Genomic DNA, 13,104 nt, shown 5'->3' with positions numbered 1-13,104 from the left:
TCATATTTCGTCCAAAAATAATTCTTAAAATAACTATAATTTTTTGAAACTTTAAAAAATACATAAAATTATAAAATATATGAAAATTAAAAACTGAAAAAATAAAAAAAGGCGGGGAGAGGCAGCCCCCTTGCATTTCTTTTTTTTTCCCTATTTTTTCAGATATTTTATAATTTTTGAATTTTTTTAAAAAATTCTAAAATCCTAATTATTTTTGTACGAAAAATGTGTTTTAAACGGAAAAATGGATGGTAGGACTAAAACGAAAAAAAACAAAAGGTTAAGGACGAAAATGATAAAAAAATGAAGGTTTAAAACAAAAATGATAAAAGTGTCAATGGATATGGACCAAAACCGTCCCTTACCTTATTTACTCGTACTCACAAAATACTAAGTGTATGAGCTAAATCATTAATTTTAGTACTTAAAATGCTAATGACGGGTGTCCAAAAAATAATTGTGCTAGGGAGGTAGTAAAATTAAACTGACTTTAATACTTTTTAATTATTAATGTCATTATTTGCTTGTATCTACTAAAACTAAATGTTTGAATCAAAGTACTAGATGCGTACACATTTCAGTATCTAAAGTACCAAAATTCTCAATTAAGTACAAATTTTTGGTTTTTGCTTTTATTTTTATTTTTTGAAAAATAAAAACTTAATGAAATACATTTTTAACGTAAATTATTAAAAAAATTTAAAAACTCTAAAAAAATTATGAACCGCAAGATTGGGAATATGAGAGTAGGAGGGTGGGTCGCTAGCCACCGTCGATCTCAGAGGGGTGTAGTCTTTTGTTGTTGTTTTTTTTTTTTTTTACTCTCGTTAAAGATTGAGGAGTTTCACACCATCAATTTTAGAGCAAGAGAAGAGGGCTTGGGGTCCTTTGCAACCTCAAACAAGGGTGGTGACTGCCGCCGACCGCCCCAATCCCCCTTCTTTGTTGTAGTTGATCGCTCGATCTTACTCTTTTAAAAAAAATTATTTTGTTTAATTTTTACTTAAAAAAGGGTTGATTGGCTTCCAACCGCTGCCATAACACTGCATAAAGGACAAATTTGTGTCAAGTTGGCACAATGTCATGCTAGAAAAGACGAATTACTTTACAATACGTAGATTTTTTTTTGTCATTACAATGCCTAGAATTGAAGATACATGTATATGCAAGTAAATTATTTGAATTTTTCAAATAAATTATTTGATCTGCAATAATTTATTTATTTATTATATATTTTACCTGAATTATAAGTAACTTACTTACTTGAAAATTTTCAAATAAATACAAGTATATATACCATAGAGTTTTCATATAAAAACTCTTACTTTAATTAATTTCTTTATCAATGAATTCAAATATTGTTTTTTGTTACAAAGGAGACTCATGAGCCTAGTAAATTGAAATAGAAATTTTAATATCTAATAAAGGGGCACGAATAGTCCAACTGATTATCGAACCTATAACCTCTTGGTCACCAGGAGAGAGGTGTGCCATATCACCTCTCTCTCCCTGAACTGTCTTGCGTGCAAAGTGGTATTTTTCTACATAGAAGACCTTCTCCTCCTCCTATTCTCCCTCCCTCCTCCTATCTCGGATCTTTTAATTGACGGAGGCAGGAAGTACGTTGCTACTTAAGTTGTTGATCACTCTTCCGTTGCCTGTCCATTTTCGTTATTCACTCCCTCCCTCCACTCTGTCCCTCTGTCTCGCACTCTACTCCAGTTGTTCACGAGGCCTACAGTTTTCGTCTCAGAGGTACACTTCTCCGTTGAAACCATTAGGCATGGCCTCTGGCAGATCGCATCTCTCGTTTCTTGCGTCGACTTTCTGGCTTTTTCGTAGCATTTGTCTCCGCATGATGCCACTGTTGCGACTGTTTCACTTGTCCGTCCCATTTCTTAGAAACGGTTTTTCTTGGCTTTCCTTCCAGCTAGTTTTCTTGTCGGTTCTTGTGAACCGATATGCTTTGTTACTCTTCTCCTGACGTGAATGAGTTGCGCCTGCTTTGACGTTTGATCTCCACTTGACTGCATTGTTTTTTGCTGAGTCTTGACTTTTAGCTGCAGTGTCATGCCTTATGTAGGTGATTCGCCTTTCACGACATATTAGTTTCCCGTAACTGTTGAGTGCCTTTCTCATCTTGCGTGCAGTTTGTTGTGAATCGTTCTTTACATGGCTTTATTTTTAGTCAGTTCATGTTCTTGTGTTATTTATGTTGCATCAGGATGGTACGCATTTTCTCGATGTATGTATATGATTGTCATATATGCTCCTGCTACGTTGTGGTCCAAGTTGTGAAATCTGTTAATTCTACCCGATTATGTTTATCTTAATATGAGGATCCAATATGAAGGACGGACTGCCACCTCCCCTTCCTCCTCCTCCTATCCCACCTAACGTAATTCCAGAAAAGGCAAAAGAAAAACCAGGTCACTCCAGAACCGGGGAAGAAGAAGGCTGAGCGTCTTCCCAAGGCTAGACGAGGCCTCGGCAGCAGAGGCAACAAGATATCGCTGTCAACGAATCACTTCAAAGTGGACGTTGCTACTCTTGACCGTCGGTGTTTCCATTACAGTGTATGTGCGCTTGAGTTTCCCTATCCTCTCTGCTTCTTTACAATATATGATGATGGAGAGTGCCACTGTGTTTCCTCTTTTCGTAAGTTAATGCTTCGCAAAATGTAGGTATCTCTTACCTACGAAGATGGCCGTCCTGCTGATGGCAAGATTGTTGGGAGGAAGGTGATCGACAGAGTTCATGAGACTTATATCAGTGAGTTAGATGGACAGCAGTTCGCCTATGATGGTGAAAAGAGCTTGTTTACTGCAGGGCCCCTTCCACGCAAGAAGCTTCAATTCACCGTTGTGCTGGAGGATGCCACTTCAAGCAGGTGAATGTGCAATCGGTTTTGCTCGAAACACTGGACATGTACTTCCTGTATGATTACTAATGATCCTCCTCCTTCTGCAGAACTCAAGGAAATGCTAGTTCAGATGGTGATGGCAGTCCGAACATGGCTGATCGGAAGAGACTTCGCAGGCCGTGCCAGTCAAAAACATACAAAGTCGAGATAAGCCTTGCCGCTAAAATTCCCCTGCAGGCGATTGCCAGTGCGCTGCAAGGCCAGGATACAGAGAATTCCCAGGAAGCATTCCGAATGCTTGATATTATCCTTAAGGCAGCATGCCGCTAAGCAGTAAGCGAAGCTTTTCTGCTGTTGTACTTGTCTTTTATGTGGACTTCCAGCTTGCAACTAAATTATACATTGTATATACAGGGGCTGCCTCCCTGTCCGGCAGTCTTCTTTCAGAACGATCCCAGAAATTATGAAGACATGGGAGGTGGAGTTCTTCGATGCAGGGGATTTCATTCTAGTTTCCAAACAAATCAAGGAGGCCTGTCTCTGAATATTGGTGGGTGCTTCGTCTCATCTTTTGAACTGTTATTGTGTGAATCGATTGCTTTGCTAATGGAATAATGGACTCCTTCCAGATGTATCTACCACCATGATTGTGAAGCCTGGACCTGTGGTGGATTTTTAACTTGATAACCAAAACGTTGGAAATCCTAAGGGGGCCCACAAGGTTACCTGCATTCTACTCAGTATTTTGCAGGTCATTACCGATAATACTTTACCAAGATTGCTGTTCCTTTTGCCGTGTACAGGCGAAGCACACGCTCAAAAACTGAGGATCAAGGCTAGTCCCTCAAATATTGAGTACAAGATTACTGGCTTGAGTGGAAGACCATGCAGGCAGCAATTGTATGTGCCATTCCCCTCTCCCTCCTCCGTACCCTGTCTGACAGATATTTCGTCCGCGCATAATTTTTACAGTAGACCCCTAGAAGTAGTCGCTGAATATTGATGCCTGTGCATACTCAAATTTTGTCTCATTAGGGCCCGTATGCGTGCGCACGATGTACGGCTTGGGAGTGTCCACTTTTCCGGAGGACGCGTGATGGACACGCATGAGAAGGGAGCCGCCACTACCTGTTTACGACCCGATTGTTGAGGGTCAGGGAGTGGCCCGAGTCTAAGGATATCGGATACACCTAGTTGCTAAGGCATATGGTCTGCGGAACTGAGGGTTCCGAATTTGGGGTTTTTATTACATGCGGGCCTATATCCCGTACATCAGTACTCTAGTTTGTCTAGGGTTTGCCGTTTTTAATTTATTTACCGCATGGATTAAGTTTCACTCGTTTGGCTCGTTTTGATACAATAAATTCGTGGAAATGATCGATTCAGGTTAAGAGACTGAAAGAGGAGCGAATCCTCGTGTCAGGGAATTGGTCCACCATCCTCGCGTCTCGACTAAACAGCGTGTGATGACCGGTGAACCGTGTGGACCGAGCCCGTGATCCGTGAGGTTCCCCTGTCTTAGGGACCCTTAAATCGACTCGACCTATTTCGACTCTCGAATCTCTCACTCGCCGACCGGGATCCTTACAAGAATGAATATACAAATAAATGTCCTTGCACTGTACTCTCGTATAATAAAATACAAATTACAATGAATGGATCCTAGTCAGTTCGTGTTCAGCCAATATTCCGCTCACGCTCACCATGTGTTTGGAAGACCGAAACTGAAATTAATGCGAGCGGGCTCATTTGACAGAGATCAGATCCGAACAAACTGACGGATCCCAAGAGGACCGAATGATCCTTGAGATAGCCGTGGATTCAGTCGAGCTCCTAGGTCATTCTCTAACCTCTTTTCACATGTCTCGATTTGAGTCGTCCTTCGCTTAGACACTACTTGGATTGAAACAGTGACTTGAGGCCGAACCCCATATTGTACTCAAGTTGCGCGCGCTCATTGTGTGTGGGGGTATTGGACCCCTATGATCGATGACTGGGGCGTTGGGCCCCGTGTTGGTCGCATCCTAAGGCTTAGGGCACGAACCGTAGCAAAACAGATGAAAACGGGAGAAAACAGATAAACAGACAAGTGTGTATTAATAGTCATGTTTACATGATTATCAAGTTATGTACCGGGGTTGCTTGACAGACATGTCTCTACCCTAAACAGATGAAAGCAGAGTGTTGTGCATGGTGAAAGTCGGTCATGAACCGCCTTAGGAACGGTATGTAGCATTCGGTTTTGCTTATAAATGACTTGACATATATGATGTATGTTGTCAAGTCCCGAATGTGTGAGTTTATTTTAAGTTAATTTATTTCATGTCACTGAAGATTTAACAAATTACGACAGAGTGTGTTTTTGTTGAGGTTTTAAAACCTGAAGTCTTGTCCCACTCATTTTCCCGTGTTTTGATTATGATAGGTTTAAAAGTTAGTCGATTTTCATGTTTTACCCGATCTATGCACATACTTAGGGAAGTGAGGGTGTGAAACACCACGGGAGTGTCAAGGTCTCTACTCTTACCATATGAAGGACCGAACAACCTTTCACGGCCTTCCCCACTCGTTCCTTGGGACCACATCCCTAAGCACCCAAGTCTATGTCAGAATGACAGAAACACTTCGATCGGGTAAAGAGGGCTATGCAGATGAGACCTGCGCCTGCACAGGTTATCCGTCTTTACCCGTGACTTTGCATGTTTCGACCATTGTAACCTTAGGATTGTCGGTAATCCATAAACAAATAGTCGTGCCTTTAAGTCAAAAAAATGTGTTTGTGTGATGATAACTCGAGATTGCGCGACAAGGATCGAGGTCAGTAGTCGATATCAACAGATCCCTAGGGTCCTCCAGGGTCGTGTGGATCTTGAGGGAGCTGAGAGACCGATCGCTCTATCCGGAAGTGGTCTAGGATTTCTGTGCTCTGACTCGAGCCGCCTCAAATCGGACCCAGACTCGAGTCAGGATGCGCGATCCTACCTAGATATCCATGCTACACGTGTCACAAGTCTCGATGCTTTGTTAAAATGTGGGTTTGGAAAAGGGTGCGAATATCGGTTCATGGTTTATCGACTCGGTTACAAATTATTAACTGGTTTGTGCGATTTATTAAAGGTTGAGTGGATTAATTAATCGAGTGAGTCGTCCCAATTTACCACGCATGTGTGTTTGATTAATTTGAGTGATTTACCAAATTATTTTGGTTTTGTGGGTTTTAGATAATCGATCATGGGTTCACCGCCTAAATTGACCCTAATTCCCAACTGTTTTAACGACTCGTGACACGAGGACCATAATGGGTCCTCACAGGCCAAGGAAGCTTGGCCAACAAGGATGGCCAAGAACCCATTGGGCACTTGTGGGCCTGCAATGGTCCTCATGACCCAAATCCATGCAAGTTACTTAGTATTAATGTGTTAAAGTATAATTAATCGAAGAAAGGGTGTCGGCATGGAAAACAGGATTACACAAGAGCCGAGAAACGAGGTTGAATCGAGGCAAGAGAGGTCACCTTGGACCCGAGGTGGGTCAAGGGGCTCTTGGCCCCGCCCTCATGTGTAATGCCGAGAGACTCCTTGACCCGACTCGGGTTCTTGTGATTTTCCCGACTTCAATTCAAGTCATTTCTCGCATGCATCATCGATTAAACAGGACAAAGAGCAATCACATGAATAAAGTCGGTACCGCCATGGTAAAGAGGCATGCAACACGAAATTTAATGAGAATCAATAAAACGGTATCAACATGGAAAATAAGGTAATGTAAAAACCAAGAAACAACGTTGGACTGAGACGGGGAGGCTACTACCCAACTTGTGAGTGCCCGAGGGGCTCTCCGCCACACCCTCAAGGGTATGGCTGAGAGGTCTGCTTGGCCCATCATGGGTCAAGTTTGGTCTCCTCACCCCGATTTAGACCGTTTCCTGCATGCACAACATATTATACATCATATTAGACAAATACACACTAAGTAGGTGTTGGCTTGCACAACAAGGTATGGTAAAAACACGAAATAAAGTCGAATCGAGGCCAATGAGGCCATGGCCGACTCAAGCTGGGTCGGGAGAGGTCTTGGCCTCACCCAAATAGGTAGGGACAAAACCTCTCTTGACTCGACTTGAGTCGGGATGGTCTCATCTTCCCTGATCTTCGCCTTATGCCCCACAAATGCGATGAAATTGGAAAGACCTACTCCTTTAAGGGTCGGGAAGTTATACCTATGCCTCAGGGCGTGTATGAGGTGATTTGAAAGCTTGAAGTAACCCTAAAGAGGCTGCTGCCACCCGTGGCTATGAGGGAGCCAAGAGAGACCCTCAGGTGAACGGGAATTGGGAGGTGGGTGTAGCTGCTGCTCACGGTAGTTTACAGCAGCTTAGGAACCCCCTGTGAGGTCAGAGGTGGTGTGTGGACCATTGGACCCTGCACTGACCGGAGGAGAAAAAAAAAAGGAAAACCAGGAAAAGAGAGAGACCCGCGTGAGGAAGAGGCTTGGGATGAGGTTTTGCCCGATGGAGTGGCTCTTGGACCGTGATCTCCTTGCACAGGAAGAGTGAGGGTAGTGGGTGGCCCGTCAAAGAGTGTGGGCACGATTCATCAAAGTCGTGGAGGAAGGAGGCTCACCGGAGATCAGGAAAAGCTTGAAAAGAGCGGTTTTGGATAGAGCTGAAACGACATCTTAAATGATGAAAATTACACCTCCAACGGACTTGGAAGGTCGAAAACAAGAGGGGTATGTAGTTTGTTCGAAGTTCGAGTGGGGTGGGGAGGCAGTCATCGGAAAACTATGTGGATTTCCAATAATTTTGGCCGGTTTTGGCCTTGGAGAGTGTCTGTTGTTATGTTGATCGAAATTGGGAATTTAGAGGGAGTTTGATAGAGTTTTGAGAGTTGAGAGAGAGTGAGAGTTAGAGAGAGAAGTTGATAGTTGAAGATTGGTTGAAGAATGGTAGTTGATTTTAGGTATATTGAAGAATATATTGAATAGAGAACGGTGAGGTGTTAGATGGTGTTTGGAGGAGATGAGATTGTGTTTGGATGGGAAGATAGAATGTATATGTATGTAGAGGTGTATGAGAGTTGATGGAAGAAAATGATGAGTGGATGGGAGATGTGTTTATGTTTATGTATGTATGGGGGTGGGATAAGATGAAGATAAGGTGAATGGTGATTGGTTGGAAGAAAATTCTAGTGAGTTGTGATTGGAGGAGAAGGAATCGTAAGAGGATAGAATGCTGGGGATGGATGAATAATAAGTGTGTATGTATATGTGGAGGATGTATATAGGTGTATAAGAGTGGATGGAAGAAAAGAGAAGAAGGGAAGTGATGGGTGGATGGGAAATATGTTTGGGGCCCATTAAATGGAAGAAAGGGAGTCGTTATGCTCAGGTCTCGATCGAGGGCAAATTTGGAATTTGTGACCCGAGTGGATGGCGTATTGTCGATCGTAGCGAGGAGAGGATTCTAATGAGCCCAAGTTATGCTTCGCTTAGGTCGATGACTTGGGGAACCCGGGGCTCGGGAGTCGGTTTTGCTCGATTCGTGTGATCTGAGCAAAGTTAACTGTTTCTGTCGATTCGGTCGTTTTGGTATGCTCTATTGTTGAGATGGAACAATTAAATCCGCAGCTTCCACCACAAACGGAGAACCAGAGACGTCTCGAAAATCTGAAGTCGGACTTCTCTTACTGTTTCCTTAGTGGCTCGAGATGGCTGGAAACATGTTCTGTTCTCCGTTTTTCAAAAATGGATCCCGAGGGTTTGTTGGACGGCGTTTGAGACCGTCTTGGAGCTACTCGGGAAACCGAGGTGATTTGTGCAATCCAAACTGAGATGATCTCCTAGCCTTTTGGGTTGTTAGGAATAGTTGGTTCTGAGCTCGGGTGTTAACATTTCGCCTGACAAGCCACCAGTGCAAGAATCCATCTGAAATGAGCCATTTTTTTCGCCTGAGAGACACTCAAGAAGATAACGACTTGTGCAGTGTGATCTGATTTGACCTCCCTGGTCCTTGGGGTCCTTGGAATTGGTCAGGCCTAATTTTGAGCATTAACATTTCGTCGAACAGGTCTTCTGTTTGAGATTCTTGTTGAAATGGACCCTTTTTTTCCTACTCAAGAGTCACTCGGGAGACCCAAATGATTTCTGAAGAACAATCTGAAACATGTTTCATGATCCTGAAAACCCTTAGATATGGCTAGACCTGTCATTGGGTGTCCTTAACTCGCCTATTGAATCAGTGTCTCGGAAGCCCCATTGGAAAGGTCGTCTGTTATTACTCGGGAGTGCTCCGGCTCAAGCAGATGATTTGCGAAATGTGCTCGAAGGTAATATTCATCAGTTGGGCACCATGAAGGATTTTAGAGTCCCATATTGGATACTTTCTAATGACCCGGTGAGCTGGCGGAGAATAGTGCTGCAGGAGCCGATTTCTGCTAATTTGAGATTAGGCGTCGTCTGGCCTCTCCTGCTTCTCTCTGTGATCTGCGTGGGAACCCTGGGGCTTCTACACTATCGTGCTTCGGAGTTGTCTGGTTAACTCTGTTGGTCCGGCTGTGAACAGTAACTCGGGGTCTACTGGATCCTCTTTTGCTATAGTTTCAGGATCGTAGTCAAGATCGTTGTTGATGTCCTCTCCTAGAGCTGGTGGACCAAAATAGAATGCTGACAATTGCCATTTATAGATTTTCTTTGAAACAAAGAAATGGAAATTGAGAGGTCGAAATGGTTGAAGTGATTGTCTATGATTATTGTCAATTATCGCCATATTGACCTAAGATATTCAAGAGATTACCCATGCATCGATGTGGGAAAACCGAAGCGGCCTACATACATTCCCCTTGAGGTATATCCAGCTCATACAAATTGCAAGCTAGTGGAAAATTGATGTCTGTTCACTTATGGTTTAAATTTCTTTTTGTAGCTTTGCACTTTGGTGTCCTTTCAGCGCTATACAAAAGCACTTAACCAATCTGCAGAGAGCTTCTTTGGAAGCCTCAAGAGCGGAAGAGAGCACTGGAGGATGTAGATTCTCCTGAATTATTATTTTATGAATTCATGACATAGCTAATAAGCAACTGAAAGCAATGACTCTTATATATCTAGTGGTTGCATGCACTTAGAAGGAATAATTATGGCGCGGAACCCATGCTTCGTCGTTGTGGTATTAACATCAACGTTAACTTTACTCCAATCGAAGGGCGTGTTCTCTCTTCTCCTAAGGTACTCTTGAATCGGCTTCCCAACTTATTGATTGGTCTATCGGTTTATGTGTCGCAGCTTATTGTACTTGGTCCTTTAGTAATCATTGTTCAGGATATATTAACCTTGACATTTATTGTCCATTAGTTCTTTCAAGTTGAATACTATTATTACTTTGTTGCTTTATTTTATTGCGTCCTTCCTCGCCCTAATTTAATTCCTTGTTTTTCGATTTAAGTTGAAAGCTGGCAACGGTGAGGATTCTTTCCTCAAAATGGAAGATGGAATTTTAACAGGAAGGTGCGAAAAACTCTCTTAGCCTGACAGTCCATTCTTATTTGTTTCATCTGACATCTTGATATGGCTGAATAGAAATTGGTCGAGCCAAAAAGAATACGAACATGGACCATTGCAAACTCCTCTACTATATGCAATGTGGATAGTCTTATCAGAGACTTGATTAGATGTGGGAATATGAAAGGAATTGTAAGTTTTGTGATCTCCTCTGCTCCAAATTTATTATAATATTTGGTTTCTATCGAGGATTCGATTGCTCTAGATATCAAAAACTGATTGACTAGTTTCTCGTTGTGTTCTCTTCACTTAGTCCATTGATCAACCCCATCACACATGCAACGAGGACTCGGAACTTAGGCGTGCACCCCCTGTTATTAGGGTGGAAAAGATCTTAGACAAGATGCAGGACAGACTTCGTGGCGATCAGCAGTTCATTCTTTGTTTGCTTCCAGAGAGGAAGAATTTAGATCTCTATGGTTTGTTTCCTTAATATTGTTCTGCTCCGAGCTTGCGGAGTAGCGTTTTGACATTAAATTCAAGTTCTTAGGTCCCTGGAAGAAGAAGACCCTTTCAGTCTATGGCATCATTACTCAGGGCATCGCTCCCACAAGGGTGAATGATCAATATCTATGACACAATTTGATGCAAATCGTAGCACGATTTCAAGGGATCCAGTTCAAGTTCCAATTGGACCGATTACGCGAGTACGAGTAAAGAAGTTTAAAGATGAACTCAACGGCCTGATTCAAGAGGTTTGGGCTCAAACAAATTCGTGGAGGCCCATTGGACATGAATCACGTGATCAACAAAAATCCATGAATTTGATTCAAGTTATAGAAGATTCCGGACACGGCTAAATTCAGCAAGTGTTTGAGGATGTTTCTATAATATTTAAAGATCAAGAGAAGATATAATCAGATTTGTTTAAAGTTTAAATCAAATGGAGATATTCTAAGAATATTTAGATTTCATATCTTTATAGATTAAGTCATATCTCTATCGATATTTTAGGTTTTTATTTTTCCTTATCTTTAGCGAGAGATATGGCCAGATTAGGATTAGTTTATGTCTATATATATTCATTTAGTGAATTTTTATAAAAGGAACATTCAGAAAATTATGAGAGTATTCTCTTTGGTTCTTGAAGAACTAATTCGAACTTATCGGAAGTTTCTGTGGCGTTCATCATTGACTTATCAAACGGCTTTCCACCACCGTTTGTGGCGTCTTCCTATATACCGAGGTTCTTGTTTCGCATTAAACAACGAGTTGAGGTCAATTATACTAAGGTTCTTGTTTTTGTCGTAAACAACGGGTTGAAGGTTTGTCACTCAAATCTGATCGTGAAACGATCTTGGGTTCCTTTAGTTGTCGGGTCTCGTCATTCTTGGCGAGAATCACATCACAGTTAGAAATTTTTGGTGGGATGAAACTTTGCATTTTGTGCATTCACACAACCCTGTTTGTTTATTCCAGGGATGGTGTTAGCGAGTCGCAATTCAAACAAGTATTAAATGTCGAACCGGATCAAATGATTGAGTTTAGATAATGACTTTAACACGGTTGGCTTTTAAAATTTTGATGTTCTCCATTTGAAAATATATAAATATATATATATATATATATATATGACTAAAGTTTTATGTTTGTATTATAAACACTGGCTGGCAAGCATGCAAGTTTTTGGATGAAACTTGGTCCCTCAAATTTGTGGTGATTGTTGCACAAAAAAATCACCACATTAGATTCTTCTAAACTCGTCGGCCTGGTAATGTTCCACCTGGTATGGACCGTTCCCTAAAATCTGTGACTACTGAATAAGATTTATTATGTCTCATTACTGCATCTTCTTAGGCTCTCTCATTGGTTTTCAGGAACTATTATCACAACAAAGTTTGCCATCCTAAAAACAATGATTTTTATCTCTACACACATGTTGGGATGATTGTGAGGATATGATCGTATCATTCTTAAGAAGCCAAGGCAAATAGGAGTTGTCTGCCTCGTTTCTTCCACAGTTATAAACCTTAGGTTTGGGTTTATTTTTCTCAGGGAGCCAATAGGCGGGTACCATGTCCTCCCTAATGAAATCAGGTTTTTAGCTGATGATCTTCAGGAATTGGTCCATTCTTTGTCATATGTGTAAGTTCAATAATAAGTCCAATCCCTCGAGTTTGATTGAGTTCATTAGTTTGTCATTTTCATGTTAACAGAGAGAAAGAGAGAGATTTTCTAACCATGGATGATATCTTACTGCAGTTACCAGCGAAGCGCTACAGCTGTTAGGTAAGTAAATCACTTTTAAACCTCGGTCCCTTCAAGAAAGTTCGACAACTCAAAACTCTTGTATTGTAATATTGCATGCAGAGACTCCAATCTGTTATGCTCACCTAGCGACAACTCAGATGGGGTAGTTCATGAAGTTTGAGGAAACCTCAGAGGCTTCATCGAGCCATGTCAGGATCACTTCTAGGGGTGCTGGTCTAGTCCCTCAGTTGCCAAAACTCCATAAGAATGTCTGCAGATCCATGTTCTTCTGCTAGGCGCTCCCTTCCCCTTTGGATGCTCAAGACTTGGAACTTGCTCAGTTTCTTTTTTGCTTTTGGTCATGTCATGGCTATCCATCCTTGCAAGAGGCCATGTGTTGCTGCTGATTGGTTGTATATACACATACACACACATATGGAAGTTGTCTGCTACTGTCTAAATAGAGAGTTAGCAATCTGTAAATATGAGGGTAGGTA

At 41.8% G+C, this 13,104-nt stretch overlaps 1 long non-coding RNA gene and 1 pseudogene across 1 annotated transcript; one reads left to right on the top strand and one right to left on the bottom strand.

The window, feature by feature from the left end:
* Positions 1-1,669: 1,669 nt before the first annotated feature.
* On the top strand, positions 1,670-12,903 carry LOC116212159 (annotated as a pseudogene).
* LOC116210271 lies at positions 6,330-7,823 on the bottom strand. Its single transcript, XR_004157455.1, has 2 exons — positions 7,083-7,823; positions 6,330-6,788 (listed from the first exon to the last, which is right to left on the bottom strand). It is a non-coding gene; the product is annotated as an uncharacterized LOC116210271 (long non-coding RNA).
* Positions 12,904-13,104: the final 201 nt, after the last annotated feature.

The sequence above is a fragment of the Punica granatum genome, chromosome 6, assembly GCF_007655135.1.
Source record: "Punica granatum isolate Tunisia-2019 chromosome 6, ASM765513v2, whole genome shotgun sequence".
NCBI classification, from domain to species: Eukaryota; Viridiplantae; Streptophyta; class Magnoliopsida; order Myrtales; family Lythraceae; genus Punica; species Punica granatum.
The sequence above is the reverse complement of the archived record's forward strand: the minus strand, read 5'-3'. Positions and strand labels throughout refer to the sequence as shown.